Source organism: Heptranchias perlo, chromosome 20 (assembly GCF_035084215.1).
Source record: "Heptranchias perlo isolate sHepPer1 chromosome 20, sHepPer1.hap1, whole genome shotgun sequence".
NCBI classification, from domain to species: Eukaryota; Metazoa; Chordata; class Chondrichthyes; order Hexanchiformes; family Hexanchidae; genus Heptranchias; species Heptranchias perlo.
This window is the reverse complement of record NC_090344.1, coordinates 15652886-15675968: the sequence shown is the minus strand read 5'-3', so window position 1 is coordinate 15675968 and position 23083 is coordinate 15652886. Positions and strand designations below refer to the sequence as shown.

At 43.8% G+C, this 23083-nt stretch overlaps 3 non-coding genes across 3 annotated transcripts; 2 read left to right on the top strand and 1 right to left on the bottom strand.

The window, feature by feature from the left end:
- Positions 1-323: 323 nt before the first annotated feature.
- Positions 324-397, top strand: trnat-agu (transfer RNA threonine (anticodon AGU)). The gene has a single exon. It is a non-coding gene; the product is annotated as a tRNA-Thr (tRNA).
- Positions 398-9576: 9179 nt separating this feature from the next.
- Positions 9577-9658, top strand: trnas-uga (transfer RNA serine (anticodon UGA)). The gene has a single exon. It is a non-coding gene; the product is annotated as a tRNA-Ser (tRNA).
- Positions 9659-13868: 4210 nt separating this feature from the next.
- Positions 13869-13942, bottom strand: trnat-agu (transfer RNA threonine (anticodon AGU)). The gene has a single exon. It is a non-coding gene; the product is annotated as a tRNA-Thr (tRNA).
- Positions 13943-23083: the final 9141 nt, after the last annotated feature.

Sequence of the window (23083 nt, the reverse complement as noted above, 5' to 3'; positions counted from 1 at the left end):
CACCTTATCGAATGCCTCTGGAAGTCAATATACATATAACACCCATAGACACTCCATTATCTACCACGTTATTATATCTTCAAAAAGTTCAACTAGTTTCGTTGGACTTGACTTCGCCTTTACAAATCCATGCTGGCTCTCTCTGATCAACGCACTGATGGACACACAAAGATAAACACAGCCTGAAACGCCGGCAGTATCGGGATTCACAGGGAAACGGGCAAGCGAAATAGACAAAGATGGAACAGTCTGAACCCCCAAATGAATGTGGCGTGTGGCTGATAGATATTAAAGAGAAGAGGTGAAAAGCAATACCAGGAATTGGCTCCGTGGCTTAGTTGGTTAAAGCGCATGTCTAGTGAACAGGAGGTCATGGGTTCAACTCCCAGCGGCGCCTTTATGTAATTTATACTGTTTCGTGAATCTGGTATGCGAAAACACACAGTGCGGTGTTTGTCCTTGTTCAGGAGCAAACACAGAACTGATCAGCATGCCTCTTCAAAAATGCCCTTTCATTATACAAATAGACCTCTCATGGAATGTGACCGGAACACGTCAATGGAAGGACACCTTCTTGTCTCTGGGTTGGTTGAGGTCGGGGAACAATTCTCGATTCGAGAGTCACAGCCCGGAGAAGCCTGAATTTAACCCTAGACTTGTGATCTTGACTTTTGCAAAGAGGGGAATGAAGTCCCCAAATCACTCCACCTGAATCTCAAGCACCTGCTGAAGAAGTTCAGTTCAAACAATCAGGACTTTAAAGGCACCTCAATGACCTGCACGTTCATTGAACGAGCTTTGCTTACAATTGCATTCGACCTTGAAACCGCTCTGGGTTTTCATCTCACTGAAGCAGAGTGTGTCCGCTTTGTATCTGTGAGCATGTCGGTGACGAGGTTAGCTTTGATATTGGTCGCTTTCAATTTTAAAATTTCACCAAGCATCGGGGAAAAGAAACCGAGAATCGAATTTTCCCTGTAAGTGATGAATTGAAGGGATTGGTGCTCCAAGCAGACTTTGAAAATGCGCAGTGCAGTCGCTCAGGAGTTCCAAATCCACCCTCTCGCCACTGGGCGATTATATTAACTGAACTTTACTCTGGCCCAGTGTCACCGCGCTGAAATCGAGTATTTCTCCGGCACGTTTCTCTTAACTTCATAGTTGCTGATTTCAGAGTGAAGACCGGCTCGTTGGATTTTCACTCCTGCAAGCTTCAACCATTCATTTTGGACTGACAGTTGACAACTGTTATATTGGTCACTGCAACCTCAAAGTTTAGCTGAGTGAATTATTGGTTTAGTCGGTAAATTCTTCAACTGTCTCGTGGTGCTATCGGTTAACGCGAAGGTTTGATGGTTTGAGCCCTAATTTTATTTTCTCGAAGGTTTCATCGCCTCCAAGTTCCAGGGTTTCAATGTGTGTTTTGTCTGCAAGAAAATGTCCCGTGATCATTGCCGGCTGAGCAGGGCTGATATTCCACCATTTACCCTGTGGTCGGAGAGCAGGCACATCAATCAGATAAAGGAATGGAACTTTGGCTTCACGGAAATCACAATTCATAACCCATTTATTTTAAGCGGGTTTATTTTAAACGAGTTAACGCCTGCCTTAAATGGTCGACCGAGGACTGTCACATAAACAGGTTAAATCTTCATAGAATAATTACCACAGTCATTTTTAGACTTCATGCCTCACGGCCACTTTGCTATCAGTGAACAGAGACAAGAAAGACCAAAGTGCTTTTTGCCCCTCTCAGTGTGGCCCTGAAGGATTGTGTCCAGGCTGAAGTTCTGTTCCCACCGGACGATCCTCCCCCCAGATTGTCCTTTCTGAGCTCCAGCCAGGTGATGCTAAACACTCAGGTGGGAAAGACCAAAATCTACAACAAGTTGTGTAAAACAAAGCTGATTTATTTAACAGATATCCAGAAAATTAATCTCCAGCCCAGTTATAGGGTTATTAACATCAGAAGAAACAAACCCCAAATGTCAGAATGAAAATGGTTCAGTTCTGGATGGGATTAACAGCAGAATCCAACCCCTGCAGTCACTTTTGAACTCCCTGGTGTCTCAGCACGTGTGATGACTGAGTGAATCCCTTCCCACACACGGAATCATAGAAACATCGAAAGTTACAGAACAGGAGGAAGCCATTCGGCCTATCGTGTCTATGACGGCCGAAAAAGAGCTATCCAACTTAATCGCACTTTCCAACACTTGGTCCATAGCCCTGTAGATTACGGCACTTCAAATGCACATCTAAGTACTTTTTAAATGAGTTGAGGTTTTCTGCCTCGACCACCCTTTCAGACAGTGAGTTCCAGACCCCTAACACCCTGTCCGCTTCTGTGTATCCTGTTACTTTTTCACTGCTGTCCGGAAGTCTATGAACAACTCCCACCAAAGTCTTGCATTCTATTCTGTTACTCATTTCCACGCAAAGCCTTTCGACTGCGTGCTCACCTTTACTGATATGTCTTCTTTCTAATGCAGTAATAGTATCCCTCCACAATATCGCTACTCCACCGCCTTTTCCAATGTCCCTATCCTTTCTAAACGGCTTATAATTTAAATATTTATCCGCCAGTCATGCCCAGTTTGTAGTCAGGTCTCAGTGATGAGCACTGAGTCATGCACTATTAGCTCAATTTACGCTTCTAATTCCCTTGTTTTATTTCTTATGCTACGGACATTAGTGTATAGAACATTTAATTGGGCATTAGAACTTGTCCTACCCTTATGCCATGATGTTGTGTTTAACATACTTGGTAAATAAGGTTGGTGAGCTGCAGACACAAGTGGTAACATGGGATTATTTTATAGTGTCAATAATGGAGACCTGTCTCAAACAAGCGGAGGAGTGGCCACTTACATATTCCTGGCTACAACGTATTCAGGAAAGGCAGGGGATAAAAGTTGGGGGGGTGGGCCAGGCACCATTGATCAAAAATACTGTTACAGCGGTAGAAAGGGTCGCCATGCTTAAGGGTTCAAAGGCAGAATCTATTTGTTTAGAATTAAGGAACAATTGAGGAGCTATTACGCTGCTGGATGCAGACGATAGGGGGCCAACTAGTGGGAAGGAGATGGAGGAGCAAATTGGCAGCAAATTGCAGAAAGATGCAATAATTTTAGAGCGTTGATAAAAGGGAACTTCATTTATCCGAATATAGACTGGGAAAGAGCAGTGCTAAAGTCAAAGAGGGCGAGCAATTCCTGAAATGTGTCCAAGAGAACTTTCTTAATCTGTATGCTTTCAGCTCAACGAGGAAGGAAGCAGTGCTGGATTTATTTAGGGGAAAGAAGTGGGGCAAGTGGAGCATGATTCAGTGGGGGAGCATTTGCAGCAGGTTTAGTGTAGTTATGGAAAATGCAAGGAAATATCAAGCATGAAAATACTGAACTGGGAAGAGCGAATTTCAGCGAGTTGAAAAGTGATCGGGTCCAGGTGGATTGGAATTAAAGATTGGCAGGTAAAACAGTAAATGAGCAATGGGAGGCTTTGAGTGAGGAGATAGTTCGGGTACAGACTGGACACATTCTTACTAGGGGAAAGGTTGGGCATGCAAAACTAGAGCTCCCTGGATGACAACAGAATATTTGAGACAGCATTTTGTACATTCTGACTACCAATGTCCGGACAGGTGTGCTCGCGGTTATCAACCACAACCTCGTCACCTCCACGCTGAAAAAAAAGGGGCCACATTCTGCTACAGTGTGATGAAATTCAAGAGCGGTTTCAAGGTCAATTGCAATTGCAAGTGGAATGCATTCAGAGGACGTGAGGTTCGTGAGGTTATTGAGATACGTCCAAACACTCTGCCAGTTTGAACAGCAGCTCAAGATCAAAAGTCGGGGTTGGGGGAGAGAAAATGAGGGCTCGTCCGGGATTTGAACCCGGGATCTCTCACATATTTCAAACAACAAACCCGAAGCGAGAATCATACCCCGAGACCAACGAGCCCGCTGAGCAAAAAAAAACAAGCAGTAGTTTCTGAGTATCAGCGGCCACTTTCCCCAAATCTCCTTCAAAGTACCGTAAATAAAAATGTGTCCGTACATTAGTGAAGAATCATAAAAGCCAATTTCTTCATTGTTGGGTTTTGTTTAGGGCTCCTGACGCTGATAAAGATTATTGGGGACAGTTGGTGAGTTAATGGTTGCAAAGGCGCAGATACTCCGGTGCAACGCTGCAGATATTCTCGTGTGAGGGTGCAGATCCTCCAGTGTGAGGGTGCAGATGCTCGGTTTTAAAGCTGCAGATACTCCGATTTAAGGGTGCAGATACTCGGATGTGAGGATTTGTTGCCGCGACTGAAATGCGGCTTAGAACTTTTGTTATTATCCAAGGCAGCGCTGCAGGATCCTTTCATGATCTCTCACAAATCAACTGAAACCGTTCGGAATATGAATACAATTTTGCGTTTCCAAAATAAAAGTGAGTGACATTCATTGTGGAAACAGTCTGGTGTCGCTCACTGCAGAATTATCCATGTCAGACCTTGTCTGTCAAGAAGAATTCAGATTTCCGCGAAGCCAATCACAGGTTGAATGGTGGAAGATCGGCCGCGCTCAGCTGGCCATCGAAACCGGACATTTGTTTTGCAGCCAAAACAAACATCAGAAACCAGGAAATGCGAGACCATGAAGATAAAAGTTACCCAACGGTCTCTGGGTCGGCTCGAACCACCAACTTTTCAGTTGATAGCAGACGCGCTAACCGATTGCGCCACACAGACAGTACACACTTGTGACTGAACCACTGATTCAACGAGCTAAAAATTCAGGTTGCAGCGATCAAAATAAATTCTCTCTGCTATCAGTTTACTTTTCCAAAATAAAGTGTGTGAAGTTTGCACGAGTGAAAATCTGTGCTCTATTATTCCTGAACATTAAACTCACCTTGCCATTAAACACCTGTATGTTGGAAGACTGAGTCCCCTCGTGGTCGAGAGGATTGATTTATCGAGCTGTGATTCGCCATTCTCTATTCCAGTAATATTCAGGTTTGCTGAAAATGAGATGAGATGAAATGAGCAGGTCCGATGAGCAGGTCTGTGACACGACTCGGTGTTTACAAAGATGTCTCTTGCACTTACAGTGAAGCGGACGGCAGTTTTCACTCTTAAACCAGTAACCATGATGTTCAGAAAAAGTGTGGCCGAGACATACTCGATTGCAGCGCGGTGACACTGGGCCAGAGTAAAGTTCAGTTCATGCGATTGCCGAGTGGCGAGAAGGTGGATTTGGAACTCCTGTGCGGCTGCGCTGCGAGTTGACGGATCTGCTTGGAACGATATTCACTTCAATTCATCACTGACAGGGACAATTTGATTCTAAGTTTCTTTTTCCCTGCTGCTTGGTGAGATTTCAAAAGTTGCAAACGACCCATACCAACCCCAAACTCGTCACTTACACTCTGACAGATGGAACGCGGTCACACTCTTCACTTCAGTGAGATGAAAGCCGGGAGCGATTTCACGGTCGAATGCAATGGCGAACAAAACTCATTCCAAGAAATTGCTTGTAGTAATTCTATTCCTGTAAAACTAGCTCCTGAAGTGTAGGATGGAAAGTATCCTGGCTGAGCGGCCTCTGGCGCTGGTTTAAAGCTCCAGTTAAATCCCACGATTTGAAGATGGATCAAAATCATCGGTTGAGTCAGCAAAACTGCAGCCTCCCTCCTGAAAACAAGTAATACTAAACATCTCATCTGCTCTTCCAACCGCGTCGTCCGGAGGAACCACATGGCAATTCAGATAAGTAGATGCATTTTGGAACACACCAATTGTACCTTCAACTCCGGTCGAAATGTTCACAAGGCATTTCCCGAGCCTGCAACTCATATAATGACCGATTGATCCGCTAGAGCCCGGTCACTCTGATCACCTGTCCCACTCTGCTAGAAAGAATCTTAAGGTGAGATGTCCTTACCTGTGGAAACGTGTCCTGTCCCCGTGATGAAACTAATATCTGCACTTTCACTTTCAGCTTCTTTCACATCCTCTGCTCCATCGCACTGCAATCGGGTTTTCTGTGAACAGGTCAAAATCGATATTTGCAGAAATTCTGTCAGTGATAAAATTCGAACCGAGAAACGCCCCAGAAATTGAAACAAGCGATTTAAACCACTCGCTCAAACTTCCACAAAACAAGGCCTGTCTTTTAAGGTCTGTTTAATGATCAAACAAATTAATTGAAGCGAATTGACCGCATTTGCCTAGTGCTGGGGTTGTTCCCCTCAGAGCAGAGAAGGTTCAGAGGAGAATTGAAAGAAGTGTTCAAAGTCATGAAGAGTTTAGATAAAGTAAATCACGAGAAGCTGTTTTAATTGGCGGAATGGTCGGGAACCAGAGGACACAGATTTGAGGTGATTGCAAAAGAACAAAAGGCGATATGAGGAAAAACTTAATGACGCAGCGAGTAGTTCTGCTCTGGAATCCGCTGCTTGAAAGGATGGTGGAAGCAGATTCAATCGTGACTTAAAAAAGGAATTTGAAGGGGAAAAATACAGAGCACCGGGAAAGGGCCGGGGAATGGGACTAATTGGATTGCTCTTATAAAAATCAGGCACGGGCATGAGCCGAATAGCCTCCTTCTGTGCTGTAACCATTCTATGATTCGATGGACAGAAGCGGTCTGAATGAATGGGCGATCGGTTGTGGGTAACAAGGAAATTTTCGACTGGTTGTCCGGTTGTGTTACTGACGGCTCCTTGTTCTCGGATTATGGTTTTCATTTTGGGCGTTTCACTGTTTGATATGTGAGAGGTCCCCAGTTCAAATCCCAGAAACCTCCTATTTCACGACTTCCAGTGAAGATTCACTCATTTCTTTCTCACATCTTTTCAGCGTTGTAGAAAGCAGGATTGATTTAATTCTCGAGCATGTTTGAGGACAAGGGGCCGGAATGCAGCCGGTTTGTCGACACAACACACACGGAGAAAGTAAAATGCCTCACGGCGGTGTGCAGGTTGAAACTGAAAGTGAATTTATCACAATTCAGGCGATCTCAGAGGTGCAGAATAAAAATGCGCCTTAATTGGTCGGGAATATGAACCCTGTTCCCTCGCGTGGTAAGTGCAAATTCTACCAGTGAAACAGCAACGTTTGCATGGTATCGGACTCTCTGTGTCCAGTTGGAAACCTGTTTGAAACAACATATAATTTCACAAATTTCCTCTGAGTACCTTGCGCATTCTGATTTACAGCCCTGCATTACCAGCACTCGCTGCTTGTGATGGCCGAGTGGTTAAGCCGTTACATCTGAAAATCGACAGGGTCTTTCGGTGCAACATTGGTATGCTGCTCGCTGTGCTATTGTTTCCAGTTTTGTTCAATGATCAAATAAATATGAACTGGAGATAACGGGCCGCATTTCCTTCTCTCAGAGAGATCCTCCACCGCGGCAGAGCCTTTTAATTGGGAGCCCAGTGGTCTCTTGCAAAACTTCAAGGTGCTTGAAGGAAACTTCACAATAATCCACAACTGGAGTATTGGCTCCAATTCTGGGTACCGCACTTTAGGAAGGATGTGAAGGCCTTAGAGATGGCGCAGAAAAGATTTACTGGAATGGTTTCAGGGATGAAGGACTTCAGTTACGTGGATAGACTGGAGAAGCTGGGGTTGTTCTTCTTAGAGCAGGAAGGTTGAGAGGAGATTTGATGGAAGTGTTCAAAATCATGACGGGTTTAGATAAAGTAAATAAAGAGAAACTGCTCCCGTTGGCGGAAGGGTCGAGAATCAGAGGACACCGATTTACGGTGGTTGACAAAAGAACGAAAGGCGATATGAGGAAAAACGTTTTAAATCAGCGAGTCGTTATAATCTGGAATGCATCTCCTGAAAGGGTCGTGGAAGCAGATTTAATCTTTAATTTCTAAAAGGAATTGGATAAGTATTTGAAGGAAATATATTTGCGAGTCGACAGGGAAAGAACGGGGAAATGGGACGAACTGGATTGCTCTTAAAGAGATCCGGGGCAGGCTCAATGGGCCGAATGGCCTCCTTCTGTGCAGTAACAATTCTATGAGTGTATGATTCCATCTCTCTCAAGCTTCATTTAAAATTCTGCTAACTTGATATTCAGGCTTATTTTCTATACTTTTATCTCTCTATCTCTCCCTGTCTCTGTCCCGCTCTGTTTTCCCCTGATGGACTTCTCAGGCTTCATTGAACGGCCCAAGCTCATCGAACCTGCGACACCAGCAGAGAACGCTAAAGATCGAAAGACTGAGACGGTAGGAAAAGTAAAGGACCAACCCAGATGATGAATTCGTAGCCAATGTCCACATATTGATGTCTCTTCGTCCTCATAGTGAAATTATCAGTACTTTTAGCCCAGTATAAAAACAAAGTCTTGCATTTACAAAGCGCTTTTCACGACATCAAGACGTCCCAAAGCGCTTTACAGCCAATGAAGTATTTTTGAAGTGTAGTCACTGATATACTTGTGGGAGAGTGGATAATCTGCGGATGCCGAGACAGACAACAATGTAGCTTTAGAGCAATGAATTCTGCAAAGTCTCACTTGATATTACAACTCGCACATTCGAAACGAATGTGCTAAAGAGAGGCTAATATTGTTGATATGAAATAGTGTACAACTTCATATTGCCGTACATCGGAATAGATAAAGTGATAGGATGGACAGAATGGTGGCCGATCGGCTGTGGGTGGCACAGAATTCTGCATTGGTTTCACCCCTCTGTTATCAGTGGCTCGTTGGTCTTCGGGTATGATATCTCGCTTTGGGGATTTGCTGATTGTTATGTGAGAGATCCCGGACGAGCCCTGCGGTGTTACCATTTTTAGTTCAAAATCACTAATTGGCTTCTCACGTCTTGTCAGCGGTGTCGTCGGCAGGATTGTCTTAATTCCAGTGCATGGAGGACAGAATGCAGAGGTTCTGTCGACGACAACACACATGGAGAAAGGAAAATGTCACAAGATGGTGTTCAGATTGAAGCTGAATGTAAATGTATCCCAATTCACGTGAACTCATGAATGGAGAATGAAAAATGCTCCTCTATTGGGCGGTGATCGAACCCAGGCCTCCCGCGCAGAAAGCAAGAACTTTATGACTGAAATAACAAAGTCCGCACAGCAGCCGGCGGCATGCGCTCACTTCGAAACCTGTCGAAAAGAACATACAGTCTCAGAGTTCTCCGGTCATAACTTTCTTCATTCTCTTCTGCAGCCGTGTCGGATTTGTCACTTGCAGCTGCGATGACCCAATGATTAAGGCGTAGGACTTGCAATTCCGACCCCGCTTCGACGCAACACACGTGGAGAATGGAAAATGTCTCAAATGGTGCGCAGATTGAAGCTGAGGGCGAATGTCGCACAATTCACGCGATCGTATGAATGGAGAATGAAAATAATCCTAAACGAACCGGAAATCGAACCCCGGTTTCTCACGTGATAAATGAGAATTCTATCACCGAGACAGCAAAGTCAGCACATTAACAAGCTGTAAGTTTCCAGTTGGAAACCTGTCTGAGAGAACAAAGTGTCACAGATCTCGTGTGATAACCCTACGCATTCTGATTTATAGCTGTGCATGATCGATATTTGCCGCTGCGATGGCCGAGTGGTTAAGGCGTTGGACTTGAAATCCAATGGGGTTTCCCTGCACAGGTTCGAATCCTGTTCGCAGCGTTACTTTTTAAAGTTTGTTCACTGTTCAAATTAACATGAACTTGAACGAACGGACCTTGTTCGCTCCCTCAGAGAGGTGCTCCATCGCCAACGACGCTTTTAACTCGGAGCCCAATGATCTCTTGCAAAATTGCAAGACACGTGAAGGAATCTCTCCCAAGCTCCATTCTAAGTTCTGCACGTTCGCAAAACTTGACATTTATACAATTTATTTATATGTTTTAATCTCTCCCTGTCTCTGTCTCTTGACTTTGCCTGTTTTCTCCTGATGGACTTCTCAGGCATCGTGAACAGCGAAGAATGATGGAACCTGCAACACCAGCAGAGAAGGGTAAAGATGGAAAGACTGAGACGGTAGGAAAAGAAAAGGTGCAACCCAGCTGATGAATTCGTAATTAATGTCCACACATTTATGTTTCTTCCCCTCACAATGAAAAAATCAGCAATTTGAGTACAGTACACTTATGGTAGAGTGTATAATATGCGGATGTTGAGACCGACAATCGAACCTTTGCCGTGGTGATGAAAGCGCCGAATCCTAAACACTAAACCCCAAGGAAACGCTGAAAATTCTTTGCTGCGAACAAGCAGAGCAACGCAGCCTTTCCTTCTTGGCCCTTTGTAACTCAAGTCATTTTCCTGCCAGACAAACTGCTCGCACAAAATGGCATTTTCTGTTCGAAATAATATCGCGACAGAGGTGATGTTCAGGCAATGACATCACCAATTGCAAGTAGGCATGTACATGAAATGCAAAGTGAGGTAAAATACGACCACAAGCTGCTGATGGACAAGTTTCCATTTCCAAAATTCACGCACTGAATGCAGCTCCTTGGAAAACTGCAAGGCCACGCAGGTCCATCATGAATCGTTTGAAGCAACTGGCAGTTTAAAGTGGCATCTCCTGCTGCTTCTGTGGGGAGTGAGAGAGAGGCACTGTCGGTATTTGCGTGCAGTTTGATTTTGCACAGAACTGCACAGAGAAACAGCAAATATACCGGGGCTGTGAGATGTTCTATATTACTGATATTTAGCCACAGGAATATACGCGGTCAGAAGCTGAAAAGAAGGAGAGATAAGAGGCCTGAGAATAGACACAGAGCTGCATGAATCAGGAAAGAGCGAAAGAAAAAATAATGTCATCAGTTCCACTTTGTCTCATGCACAATCTTGGGAGCTCCCCAATGGCCTGGTGGTGAGAATTCGTTACTCTTGCCGCCGCGAGTTTCGATTCCCAGTTAGGGAATTAACTTTAAAAAGAGTTATGAACTTATTAAATTAATTATATGAAGCTAATTAAATCCTGTTCGTAGTTGAATCCCTGCTTTAATCACCATGAATCAATCGATAACTTTCTATTTCAGACTGAAGGAGATGTTGACGTGGTTACCAAGAGACAGTCAAAACTTTAATAAGATTTTTATGCTTTGAATGTGATGAATTTTTTTCATTTTATAGACTGCATCTTAAGAGTGGGATTAAAAACGCAGTGGAGTCCTTGTTAAATTTAACATTAACTGGCAATTGTCGCTGTTTATCACAGGAACGCCCGAACTGGTTCTCCGATCAAGATGAAAGTAACGCAACGAGGAACATCTGATACAACACGAAAGGCATCGGGCTATGACAAAAATCCCCACCGTTTTGCTTTTCCAAAATAAAGGGTGTGAAATGTATTCTCTGAACATAGGAACAGTCTGGTCTCACTCACTGCAGAAATCTCCATGTCACAGCGAACCAGCTCTCCTGAGCGAATGCGGCCTCCCTTCGGGCCTTTCGGGGGCTTGTCTGTCAAGGAGAATTGTAATTACCGTGAAGCCAATGTTCCATTCCTTTATATGATTCATGTGCCTGATTCCCGACCGCAGGGTAAATGGTAGAATATCAGCCCTGCTCAGCTGGCAATGATTCTTGATTCCAAAACATGCGTTGAAACCCTGGAACTTTGAGGCGATGAATCCTGAGGAAAAATAAAATAAGGGCTCGAACAATCAAACTTTCACACTAACGGATAACACCGCCGAGAACAGGTGAAGAGATCACCTGCTAAACCAATTATTCACTGGGCTAAACTTTGAGATTGCAGCGGCCAATCTAACAACTGTCTGCAGTCAGTGAAAAATGAATGATTAAAGCTTGTAGGAGTGAAAATCCAACAAGCCGGTCTTCACTCTTAAACCAGCAACTATGAAGAAAAACATGCCGGAGAAATACTCGATTTCAGTGCGGCGACACTGGGCCAGAGTAAAGTTCATTCAATATAATTGCCGAGTGGCTGGAGGGTGGATTTGGAACTCCTGACCGATTGCACCACGCATTTTCCAGATCTGCTTGGATCACCAATCCCTTCAGTTCATCACTTAGAGGGACAATTCGATTCTCTGTTTCTTTTTCCTGACGATTGATGAAATTTTACAAATTGGAAGCGATCAATATCAAAGCTAAACACGCCACCGACATGATCACAGATGCAAAGCGGCCACACTCTGCTTCAGTGAGATGAAAGTCAAGAGCGATTTCACGGTAGAATGCAATGGCTCACACAATTCATTCAACGAAAGTTCAGGTCGTTGAGGTGCCTTTAAAGTCCTGATTGTTTCTATTGAACTTCTTCCCAAAGCATTTGAGATTCACGTGGGACGATTTGGGGACGTTATTTTCTTTTGTGCAAAAGTTTCAACTGCAGTTCAAGATCAAAATTCCTGGGACGACAGTTGTTCACAATTTATCGGTGCTGGGACCACTGCTGTCCACAATTTATCGGTGCTGGGACCACGGTTGTTCACAATTTATTGATGCTGGCACAAATGTTGTTCACAATATATCAGTGATAGGACCACTGTTGTTAACACTTCATCAGCGGTGGGACCACTGTTGTTCACAATTTATCGGTGCTGGGACCACTTTTGTTCAAAATTTACATTCATGATTTGGACACGGGAATCGGAAGTACAATTTCAAAATTTAGGGACGACACCTAATTGCGAGCTGCAGTTAATGCAAAGAAAAATGCGAATAATAAAGGAAGACATTAGTAAATTTGCAGAATGGGCGTGTAAATGGCAAATTAATTGCAATATTTATTATATACTCCCTTGCCTTTTTGCCCCCCCCCCCACCCCACTAAATGCATTACCTCACACTTCTTCAGATTGAATTGCATTTGCCACTTTTCTTTCCACCTGTCTGCTCTATGGATATTTTCCTGCAGTCGACAGCTTTCCTCCTCACTATCAACCACAGGAACAATTTTTGTATCATCTGCAAATTTCTTCATCATGCCACCTACATTTAAATCCAAATCAATGATCTGTACCATGAAAAGCAGGGACCTAGTACGAAGCCGCATGGAACCCCACTCGAAACAGCCTTCCAGTCACAAAAGCACCCGTCGACCACAACCGCTTGCTTCCTGCTACTCAGCCAATTTTGGATTCAACTTGCCAATGTCCTTTGGATCCAATGGGCTTTTACATTTTTGACAAATCTGCCCTGTAGGACTTTGTCAAAAGCCTCGTTAAAATCCATGTTGACTACATCAATCGCGATACCCTCACCGATCCTCCTTGATACCTCCTCAAATAATTCAATTCAAACGACCATCCCTTAACAAATCCACGCTGACTGTCCTTGATTCATCCGTGCCTTTCTAAATGACGATTCATACTTCAGCTCGAGTTTAGGCCGACTGGCCTGTATTTACTTGATCTGTCCCTTTATCCCTTTTTCAAAAATGGTACAACGTTAGCAATCCTCAAATCCTCCTGCACGACACCTTTTGCCAGGGTGGATTGGAAAATGATGGTCAGAGCCTCCGCTATTTCCTTCCTTGCTTCTGTTAACAACCTGGGATATATTTCATCTGGGCCTGGAGATTCAGGTCGAGCGATTTGAGGACTTCTTTTTCCTCTTTGCAAACGTTTGTCCGGCAGGTCAAGATCACAAGTCTTGGTCCAAATTCGGACGACGTCCGGCTTTGAACCTCAAATCGTGAATTATACCCCGATCCCAACGAGCCCAGAAACAAGAACGTGTCCTTTCATTAACGTGTTGCAGACACATTCTCTGAGAGGTCTGTCTGTGGAATGAAAGGGCGTTTTTGAACAGTCATTCTATTATCCGTTTCCTCCTGAAACCTGAACAAACACGAACACCACATTGTTATTTTGTCGCTTTATTGCATAAATTAGGTAAAGTAATGAGCTGCACAAGGCGCTGCTGGGAGTTGAACCCAGGATCTCCTGTTTACTAAACAGATGCTTTAACCAACTAAGCCACAGCGCCAATTGATGACAGGGTGCCCCCACCTCCTCACTAATATCTATCAGCGACACTTCACTGTTGGGGGTTCAGGCCGTTTTATCTCTGTCCATTTCGCTTGTCCGTTCACCTGTGCATCCCGACACTGACTGCATTTCTCGCTGTGTTTATCTTTGTGTATCCTTCAGTGCGTTGATAAATGGATGATTATGTGTGATTGTATTTGTGACATTAAATAAATCAGGGCTTCAGAGAATTCTCGCTCTGACATTGGAGAACTATTGAGCCGAACTTTACAGCGGAGTGTTGTTTATTGTGGTGCTGAAACTAAAAAAAAGCGTAAGAGGAGCAAAAAGGGAAAAGGAGAAAAACTTGTGAGGGAAAATGTGGACAACTCTCAAGGTTTTTACGAGTATATTAAGAGAAAGAAGGGAGGCTGAGAGTAATGTGGGCTGCTTAAAGACAGATGGAGGTGATATTGTAATTGAAAATCAGGAAATGGCAGAGTTGCTAATTTTTTACTTTGCATCGCTCGTCACAGAAATGGATGACGCTAACATACCAGAGACACGAGGAAAACTGTTAATAAATCAAGGGGATTCAGTAAAAGTAAAATAATGGCAATGGAGAAAAAGAGGAGGCGAAAGATCGACAAATCTCCAGGACCTGATGGTTTCCACCCCAGGGGATGAAATGGAACAGGTGAGGAAATTGTACACACTTTAGTCATGATCGATCAAAACTCTCTTGATTTAGGAATTGTTATTTAACGAAGCGCATCTTGATTGGAGGCTTCTGTTTGAGAAAGATCTCGAAGTGATAATTGAGAGACCGAAAATAAAGCTGTTTGGCAGGAGCGCTGATGCTGTCGGATGTTCGCTGCTCTCGTATTGTACAATTGTTAAGCGTGCGTTACTTATTTATAGCAGTATGGGCTCCAGAAATGACCAGGTTGTGAGTTCGAGCGTCTTCTAAAACAATCAAACCTTTTTCTCTGAACATTTTGATCGGAGTTCAAGGTACACATGGTATCTTCCATAACGCATCTTGTTAACAACCAGTCGTTTTTACAACACGCCCTTGTGGGACAAACGTATGGAGGTCAACAATCGGCTTCTTAGTTTTCCCATGTGGGCACTTGGGTTCCTCTGGCCTACCGTCTTTCAATAGCAAGTGCCAGTTTACTTGTTCAAAGGGGGAGAGGGGGCTTTTAGCGGCAGCTCATATGGCAAAGGGGCCGGTACAAGATCTTTAAATCTAAAGAACCAAACAAACAATTATTTTCTTTAAGCCGATTTTGATCGGTTGGAAGTTTCGTGTGGGGAAAATTTGGAAGAGAAATATGCTGCCTGGTTTCACTGTGTAACGGGTGAAATTATTCAGCTCACAGATGTTAATACGCTGAAAGGTCGAGAGGCCGTTTCCAGCTCCCGTGTGGGACAAGTTCAGCTTTTGAGCCGGTGGGTAAAGTGTTATTTTAATTGCTGCTAACGAATGACAAGACATTTGGCACAAACAAGAAGAATTGTAAACTCACGAGTTCACTGTTCATGTTTCTTACATCTTGTTCAACAGAAACAAGGATTCTCCTCAACACGTTGCTGAGAATTTTATCAAACGGTCCTCACCCTTGCTCGACGGCTGCAGGGTTAATTCAGAGATCTCCCATGAATATGTACGATGGGAGCTTATGTAGTATCGAGCCTGGGTAGCTCAGTCGGTAGAGTATCAGACTTTTAAAGTGGGTAGTGAGCTGAAGGTCCAGCGTTTAACTCCATGTCCAGGCTCCAAATTTCGGAACAGCTGGCAAGCTGTGTCTTTGCAGGGGGACCTGCGATGTGTTGTCAAAGTTTCGATAGTATCTTGTTTCCCAGGGATGGGCAGTAATGCGCTGTCTGAGGCGGTTTCCGATCAGGAATTGAACTTTATTGTGTTAGTTCACTGTATTAATTTCGCAAAACTCATTCAACTCTGTAAAAAAGACGAATATTTGTTCAAATCGCCATTGATCATCCAGTAACTTTCTGTTTCCGGCTGAAAGAATTGCTTACTTTTTTTATCCGCTCATTCACCAGGCCGAATTTAGGGAGTTCAGTGGGGAAGTGAAAAAGGAAATGAGAGGCAAGGAGAATTATGACTATAGACTGACGGCCAACATAAAAGGGAACCCAAGAGACTTCGACAGGCATGTAAACAGTAAACGGGTAGTGAGGGGAGGGGTGAGGCCGATTAGGCACGACAAAGGAGATCTACTCCTGGAGGCAGAGGGGATGGCCTTGGTACCAAATGAGTACTTTGCATCTGTCTTTACCAAGAAGACAGATTCTCAGCAAAGGAAGTTATCGTTGAGATACTGGATTGTCTAAAAATTGATAAAGAAGAGGCACTTGAACGGCTGGCTGTACTTAAAGTAGATAAGCCACCACGTCCGGATGGGATGCATGCTCGGTTGCTGAGGGAAGTAAGGGTGCAAATTGCAGAGGTACTGGCCATAATCTACCAACATCCTGAGATATGTGTGTGGTGCCAGAGGACTGGAAAGTTACAAAGATTACACCCTTGTCCAAAAAAGGGTGTACGATTAAACCCAGCAACTATAGGTCAGTCAGTTTAACCTCAGTGGTGGGGAAACGTTTCGAAACGATAACCCGGGACAGAATTAACAGCCACTTGGACGAGGGTGGATTGATTAGGGAAAGGCAGCACGGATTTGTTAAAGGCAAATTGTGGTTAACAGGCCTGTTAGAGTTTTTTGATGAGGTAACAGAGAGGATAGATGAGGGCAATTTGGTTGATGTGGTGTATGAGGACTTTCAAAAGGTGTTTGCTGAAGTGCCGCATGGTCTGCTTCTGATCAAGATTGCGGCCCATGGAATAAACGGGGCAGAAACAACATAAATGCAGAATTGACGAACAGAAGGAAACAGATTACTGGTGAACGGTTGTTTTTCGAACTGGAGAGAGTTGTACAGTGGTGTTCCCCAGGGATCAGTGCTGGGACCACTGCTTTTCTTTTATATATTAATGACTTGGACTTGAGTGCACAGAGCACAATTTCAACATTTGCAAATGAAACAAAACTTGGAAGAGTCGTAAAAAATGATAAGGATAGTGATGAACTTCAAATGATATAGACATGCTGGTGGCATGGGCGGAGACGGGTCAGATGAAATTTAACGCAAAAAAAATGCGAAGTGATACATTTCGGTCGGAAAAACGAGGAGAGGCAAAATAAACTCCAGGGCACAAATGTAAAAGCGGTAGAGGAACAAAGAGGGGTTTATGTGTACAAATCGTTGAATGTGGCAGGGCAGGTTCAGAAAGCGGTTAAAAAGCATACGGGATCCTGGGCTTTAGAAATAGATGTATAGAGTGCAAAAGTACAAAAGTATAGAAGTCAGGATGAAACTTTATAACACACTGGTTCGAACACAACTTAAATTTTGTGTGGGGTTCGGGACACCGCACTTCAGGAAAGATGTGAAGGCCTTCGAGGGGGTGCAGAAAAAAATACTGTCAGAATTCCAGGGATAAGGGACTTTACTTACGTGGATAGACCGGAGAATCTGAGGTTGTTCTCCTTGGAACAGAGACGGTTTTGTCGAGATTTGATAGAGGTATTCAAAATCATGAAGGATCTCGGCATGGAAGATGGAGACAAACTGTTCCCATTGGCGGAAGGGTCAAGAACCAGAGGACATAGATTTAAAGTGATTGGCAAAATAACCCAAGGTGACATGAGGAAAAACTTTTTTACACAGCGAGAGGTTCGGATCTCAATGCACTGCCCGAGGGTGTGATGGAGGCAGATTCAATCATGGCCTTCAAAGGGGAGCTGGATCAGTACTTGAAAGGGAAAAAAAATGCAGGGCTTCGGGGAAAGGCGGGGGAATGGTTCCAGCTGGATTGCTCTTGCAGAGATCTCGCACGGACTCGATGGCGCGAATGGCCTCTTTCCGTGCTGTAAGCTTTCTATGATTCAATTCTATGTGTTGGTTGCAATGCAAAGGGAACAGAGCGTGCCATAAATCGACACGACTCTGAGTATCCTCACAAGCAATGTATTTTAAGAGCAACTAATTCTGAAACGTCTTACTTGATATCTCAAGTCGTGCACTCGAAAGCAATTTGGTAAAGGGAGACTAATATTGGTGAATGGAGATAGTTGGTGCACAACTTGATATTGCTGTCCACCCGAACAGAAAACGAGATTGAATGGATCGAAGTGGTCTGAAAGGATGGGCGATCGGCTGTGAGACGCAACCAACTTTTACACTGGCTGCACAACTAAAGTAACAGCGTTTCGTTGGTCTAGGGGTATGATTCTCGCTTAGGGAGTTTCATTGAGTGATATGCGAAAGGTCCCGGGTTCAAGTCCCGGACGAGGCCGTATGTGTTTCGACAATTGGTGAAAAGTCACATCTTTTCAGTTTTGCTGTTGGTGGAACTGAATTATATCCGGAGGATGTTTGAGCTCCAGTGGACTGAATGCCGAAGTTTCGTCGACGCAATACACATGAAGCAAATAAAATGTCTCAAGATGATGAGGAAATTGAAACGGAATTTGGATTTTTCCCAATTCAGGCGGATGTTAGATGACGGGATAGAAAGCCACATATCCAAGTTTGCCGATGACACCAAGATGGGCAGCATTGTTAGCAGTGCAGATGAAAGCATAAAATTACAGAGCGGCATTAATATAAAAAATGAATGTGCAAAATTGTGGCAAATCGATATGAATTTCGTCAAGTGTGAGGTCATCTACTTTGGACCTAAAAGGATAAATCAGAGTACTTTCTAAATGGTGAAAAGCTCGAAACAGTGGAGGTCCAAAAAGACTTTGGGGTCCATGAACATACATCATTAAAATGTCATGGACAGGTACAAAAAATAATCAAAAAGGATAATGGAATGTTGGTCTTTATATCCAGAGGACTAGATTCAAGGGGATAAGCATTATGATACAGTTATACAAAGCTCTGGTGAGACCAGACCTGGAGTATTGCCTTCAGTTCTGGGCAACGCACCTTAGGAAGGATATATTGGCTATGAAGGGAGTGCAGCGTCGATTTACTAGAATGTTGCCTGGACTCCACAGTTAAAATTACGCGGGAGATTACATAAACTCGGGTTTGCCTCGAATTCAGTCGATTAAGTGCTGATTTGATCGAACATTTCAAAATATTAAGGGGAACTGATGGGGTAAATAGAAAATAAAAGATTTCCGCCCGTTAGCGTGTCTAGGACTCGGGGAAGCAGCCTAAATATTAGGGTCATGACTTTCAGGAGTGAAGTTGGGAAACACCTCTGCAAGCAAAGGGAGGTAGAAGTTTGGAACTCTCTTCCGCAAACGGCAGTTGATGCGAGCTCAATTGTTAATTTTAAAACTGAGATTGATAGATTTTTGTTAACCAAAGGCATTAAGGGACATGGGGCTAAGGCGATAATATGCAGTTAGGTTACATATCAACCAGGATCTCACTGAATTGCGCATAAGGCTCGAGGGGCGAAATAGTATACTTTTGTTCTTCAGCTCCTCATTGTTACAGAATGATCCTGCATTGTATCGGGAATCGAACAAAGGTCTCCAGCGTAACAAGTAAGAATTCGACCCCAAGCACCATCAATGCGCGCGTTTGTAACAGCAGCATGTGTCCATTTGGAATCCGATCTGAATGAACATGCCGTTTACAGCTGCGGTGGCCGAGTGTTTGAAGCGTTGGACTCAAAATTCAATTGAGGTTTTCCTGCCCAGGTTTGAATTCTGATCGCAGAGCTACTGTTTAAAGATCCCTTCAGTGCTGAAATAGATTAATTGGAGTTAATTGACCGCATTTATCTCTCTCCCAGAATGAGAGATTCTCCAGCGAAGCCGGTGCTTTTAACTTGTGTCCAATCTTCTCTTGCAAGATTTCAAGACGCAAGAAGGAATCTCTCCCAATCTGTAACATAAATTCTGCTAGTTTGAAAAACCTGACATTTATACTCTTTAATTTCTTTGCATGCATCTCTCTGTCTCTCCATGTCTCCGTCTCTTGTCTCTCTGTATTGTCCACAATGGACTTCACAGGCTTCCTTGAACGGCGATGGCTGATCTAACCTGCAAAAATAGCAGAGAAGGGTTAAGAAAAAAAAGACTGAGGAAGTAGGAAAAGGAAGGGTGCAACCCAGCTGATAAATTCGTAGCTAATGTTTCCACATTCGTGGCTCTTCGTTGTCATGGTGAATGAAAGCAGCAATTTGAGTAAAGTGTACTTATGGTGGAGTGTAAACTATGACGATGCCGAGACAGACGACAATGTCGTTTCAGAGTAATTCATTCTGTAAAGTGTTACTTGATAATACAAGTCGTACATTCAAAACAAATTTGATAAAGATAGAGTAATATTGTTGATCTGAAATAATCAGTGTAGAACCTGATATTGCTCTACATCGTATATCGTACAAGAAAGCGAGTTTGAATGGCCATGGTGTTCTGAAAGGATGGCGGATCGGCTGCGTGGCAGCGAAATTTTACAGTGGCTGCACGGCTCTGTTACCAGTTGGACTTTGGATCTGATTCTCGCTCAGGGAGTTTCACTGGTTCAAATCCCGGTATGAGCCCCCTTGCGTCCCCATTTTTCGCCAAAAACCACCAATTGGCTTCTCATATCTTTGAAGCAAGTGCAGGAGGCAGGTTTGACTTATCTCCAGCCGAGCATGTTTGAACACCAGAGGACAGAATGCAGAGGGTTTGTCCACGAAAGACACGTGGACGAAATGAAGATAATCTTTCAAGAAGTTGTACAGATTGAAGCCGGCACATGAATTTATCCCAATTCAGGCGATCTCATGGGTACAGATACAAAAGGTAAAGGAAGCTGCATTGGCCTGGAACCAAACCCCTGGTTTCCCGCCGGCAGGCGAGGGTTCTACACTCAACCACCAATCCACACACGGCTGCAGGCTGCACGTGTAGCGTTGGATACAAGTCTGGAACATGCAGTCTGGCAGAGTTCCTGTGATGAGCCTGCGCAGTCTACAACCGCGTGCTACCTGTGGGTGACCAAACGAGTGGGTCAAGCATGGTCTTGAAATTCACTGAGATTCGAAATCACTTCACACCGCCACTGTAAAATGGTCAAATAAATAAGAGCTGTAGTTACCAGGCAGCGTTTACTTTTTTCAGAAATAATGTAAGAATCCAGCCCTATGTACACGTCTAAGATTTCACGGCATGCGACGAATTTCCTTTAAGCTGCCACCTAAATTCTGCTCAATCACAGAATTGGAGATTTATACTATTTTTCTTTGCATGTATCTCTCTATCTCTGTCTGCGTTTCTTCACTTTCGCTGTTGATCCCTAATGGACTTATCAGGCTTCCTTCAACGGCCAGGTCTGCAAACCCGGGATGGGAAAAGGCTGTCGGTTCTTCGTCCAATTGTTGGATTTCAACGGGATGAGATTTGCTATGTTCCGTCTCCGTTTTCGGAAAAAATGAACCCAGATGGGATTCCCCGTCCTCGGGTCCCGTCACCTTCGGGTAATGGGAATGAACCCGATCTAGCACTCGATTTAATATCTGTATTATCATTGTTTAACAATAAAATTATAGGGATATATTTATTTTGAGGACACATTTTAGAAATGAACACATTACAGACTTATTCGAAAACTAGAAGCACGTGGGATTAAAGGGTCGGTGGAAACGTGGGCAAGTAATTGGCTAAAGGATAGGAGGCAGAGATTCGTGGTGAACGGATGTTTTTCTGACTGGAGAGAAATATGCAGTGTGATCCCCCAGGGGTCGGTATTAGGATTATTGCTTTTCTTGTTATATATAAATGACTTGGATGTGGGAATAAGGAATACAATTTCGAAGTTTGCGGATGATACAAAACTTGGTAACGTAGTAAATAGTGAGCATGATAATAGCAGACTTCAGGAGGACATGGACAGACTGGTGAAATGGGCGGTCACGTGACAGATTTAACGCCGATCAGTGTGAAGTGATGCACTTTTGGAAGAAGAACATGGAGAGGCAGTATAATCTAAATGGAACAATTTATGGGGGGTTCCAAGAGCAGAGGGACCTGGGGGTTCATATTCAGAAAACAGGGCAAGTTGATAAGGTGATTTAGAAAGCGTATGGGATACTTGGCTTTGTGAATCGGGGCATTGAATATTAAAAAAGGAAATCATACTAATCCTTACAATCAGTGGTTAGGCCTCAGCTGAAGTATATTGTACAGATCTGGGCACCACACTTTAGGATGAAAAAGCATTGAAGAGGATTCAGAGCAGGTTGACCTGGATGACACCAGTGCTGAGGGACTTCAGTTCTGTGGTGAGATTGGAGAAGCTGGGATTATTCTCCTTACAGCAGAGATGGTTAACGGGAGACCTAATAGAGATATTCAAAATAATGAGGGGTTTTGAAAGAGCAAGTAGGGAGAAATTGTTTCCTCTGGCAAGTGGGTCGGTAACCAGAGATCACAGATTTAAAATAATTGGCAAAAGAACAAGAGGGGAATTGAGAAGAATTTTTTTCACACAGAGGGTTGTTAAGATCAGGAACGCACTTCCTGAAAGGATGGTGGAAGCAGATTCCATTGGATCATTTAAAAGGCAATTGGACATAATTGAAGAGGAGTAATTTGCAGTGTTATGGGGAAAAATCTGGGGTGTGGGTCTAATTTGGTCAGATCTTCGAAAAAGCTGACACTGGCACGACGGCCGAATGGCCTCCTTCTGTGCTGTAATATTCTATGATTCTCTGATTACCTTCTGAATCATTGCAATTGATGCTATTCAGTGTTGAGCAACCAAGAAAATTATAACCGTGATATTCGGCTTTTCCATTCCCTTATGAATATCGCAGATTATAATGTCCAGGCGGGGTGGGACTGAATGGGGGATAGAGTGCGGAGCTTGGAATGGAAGCTCATCAGAATGAACTTGGTCTCATCAGTTTTTGTTATTTTTCCTACCAGTTGCCCGAAACAGGCGGTGAACCTTCTTCTCGAGAGAGGATCGTCATTGCAGTACAGAAGGAAAAAGGTCTCAAGAAAATCGGGTAAAACGCACACAGAATGATCCGGGACTTACAGCACACCCCTTTTAAACAGACACAGATACGGAATAATCCGGGACGAACAGTACGTCCCTTTTTAACGGACACGCA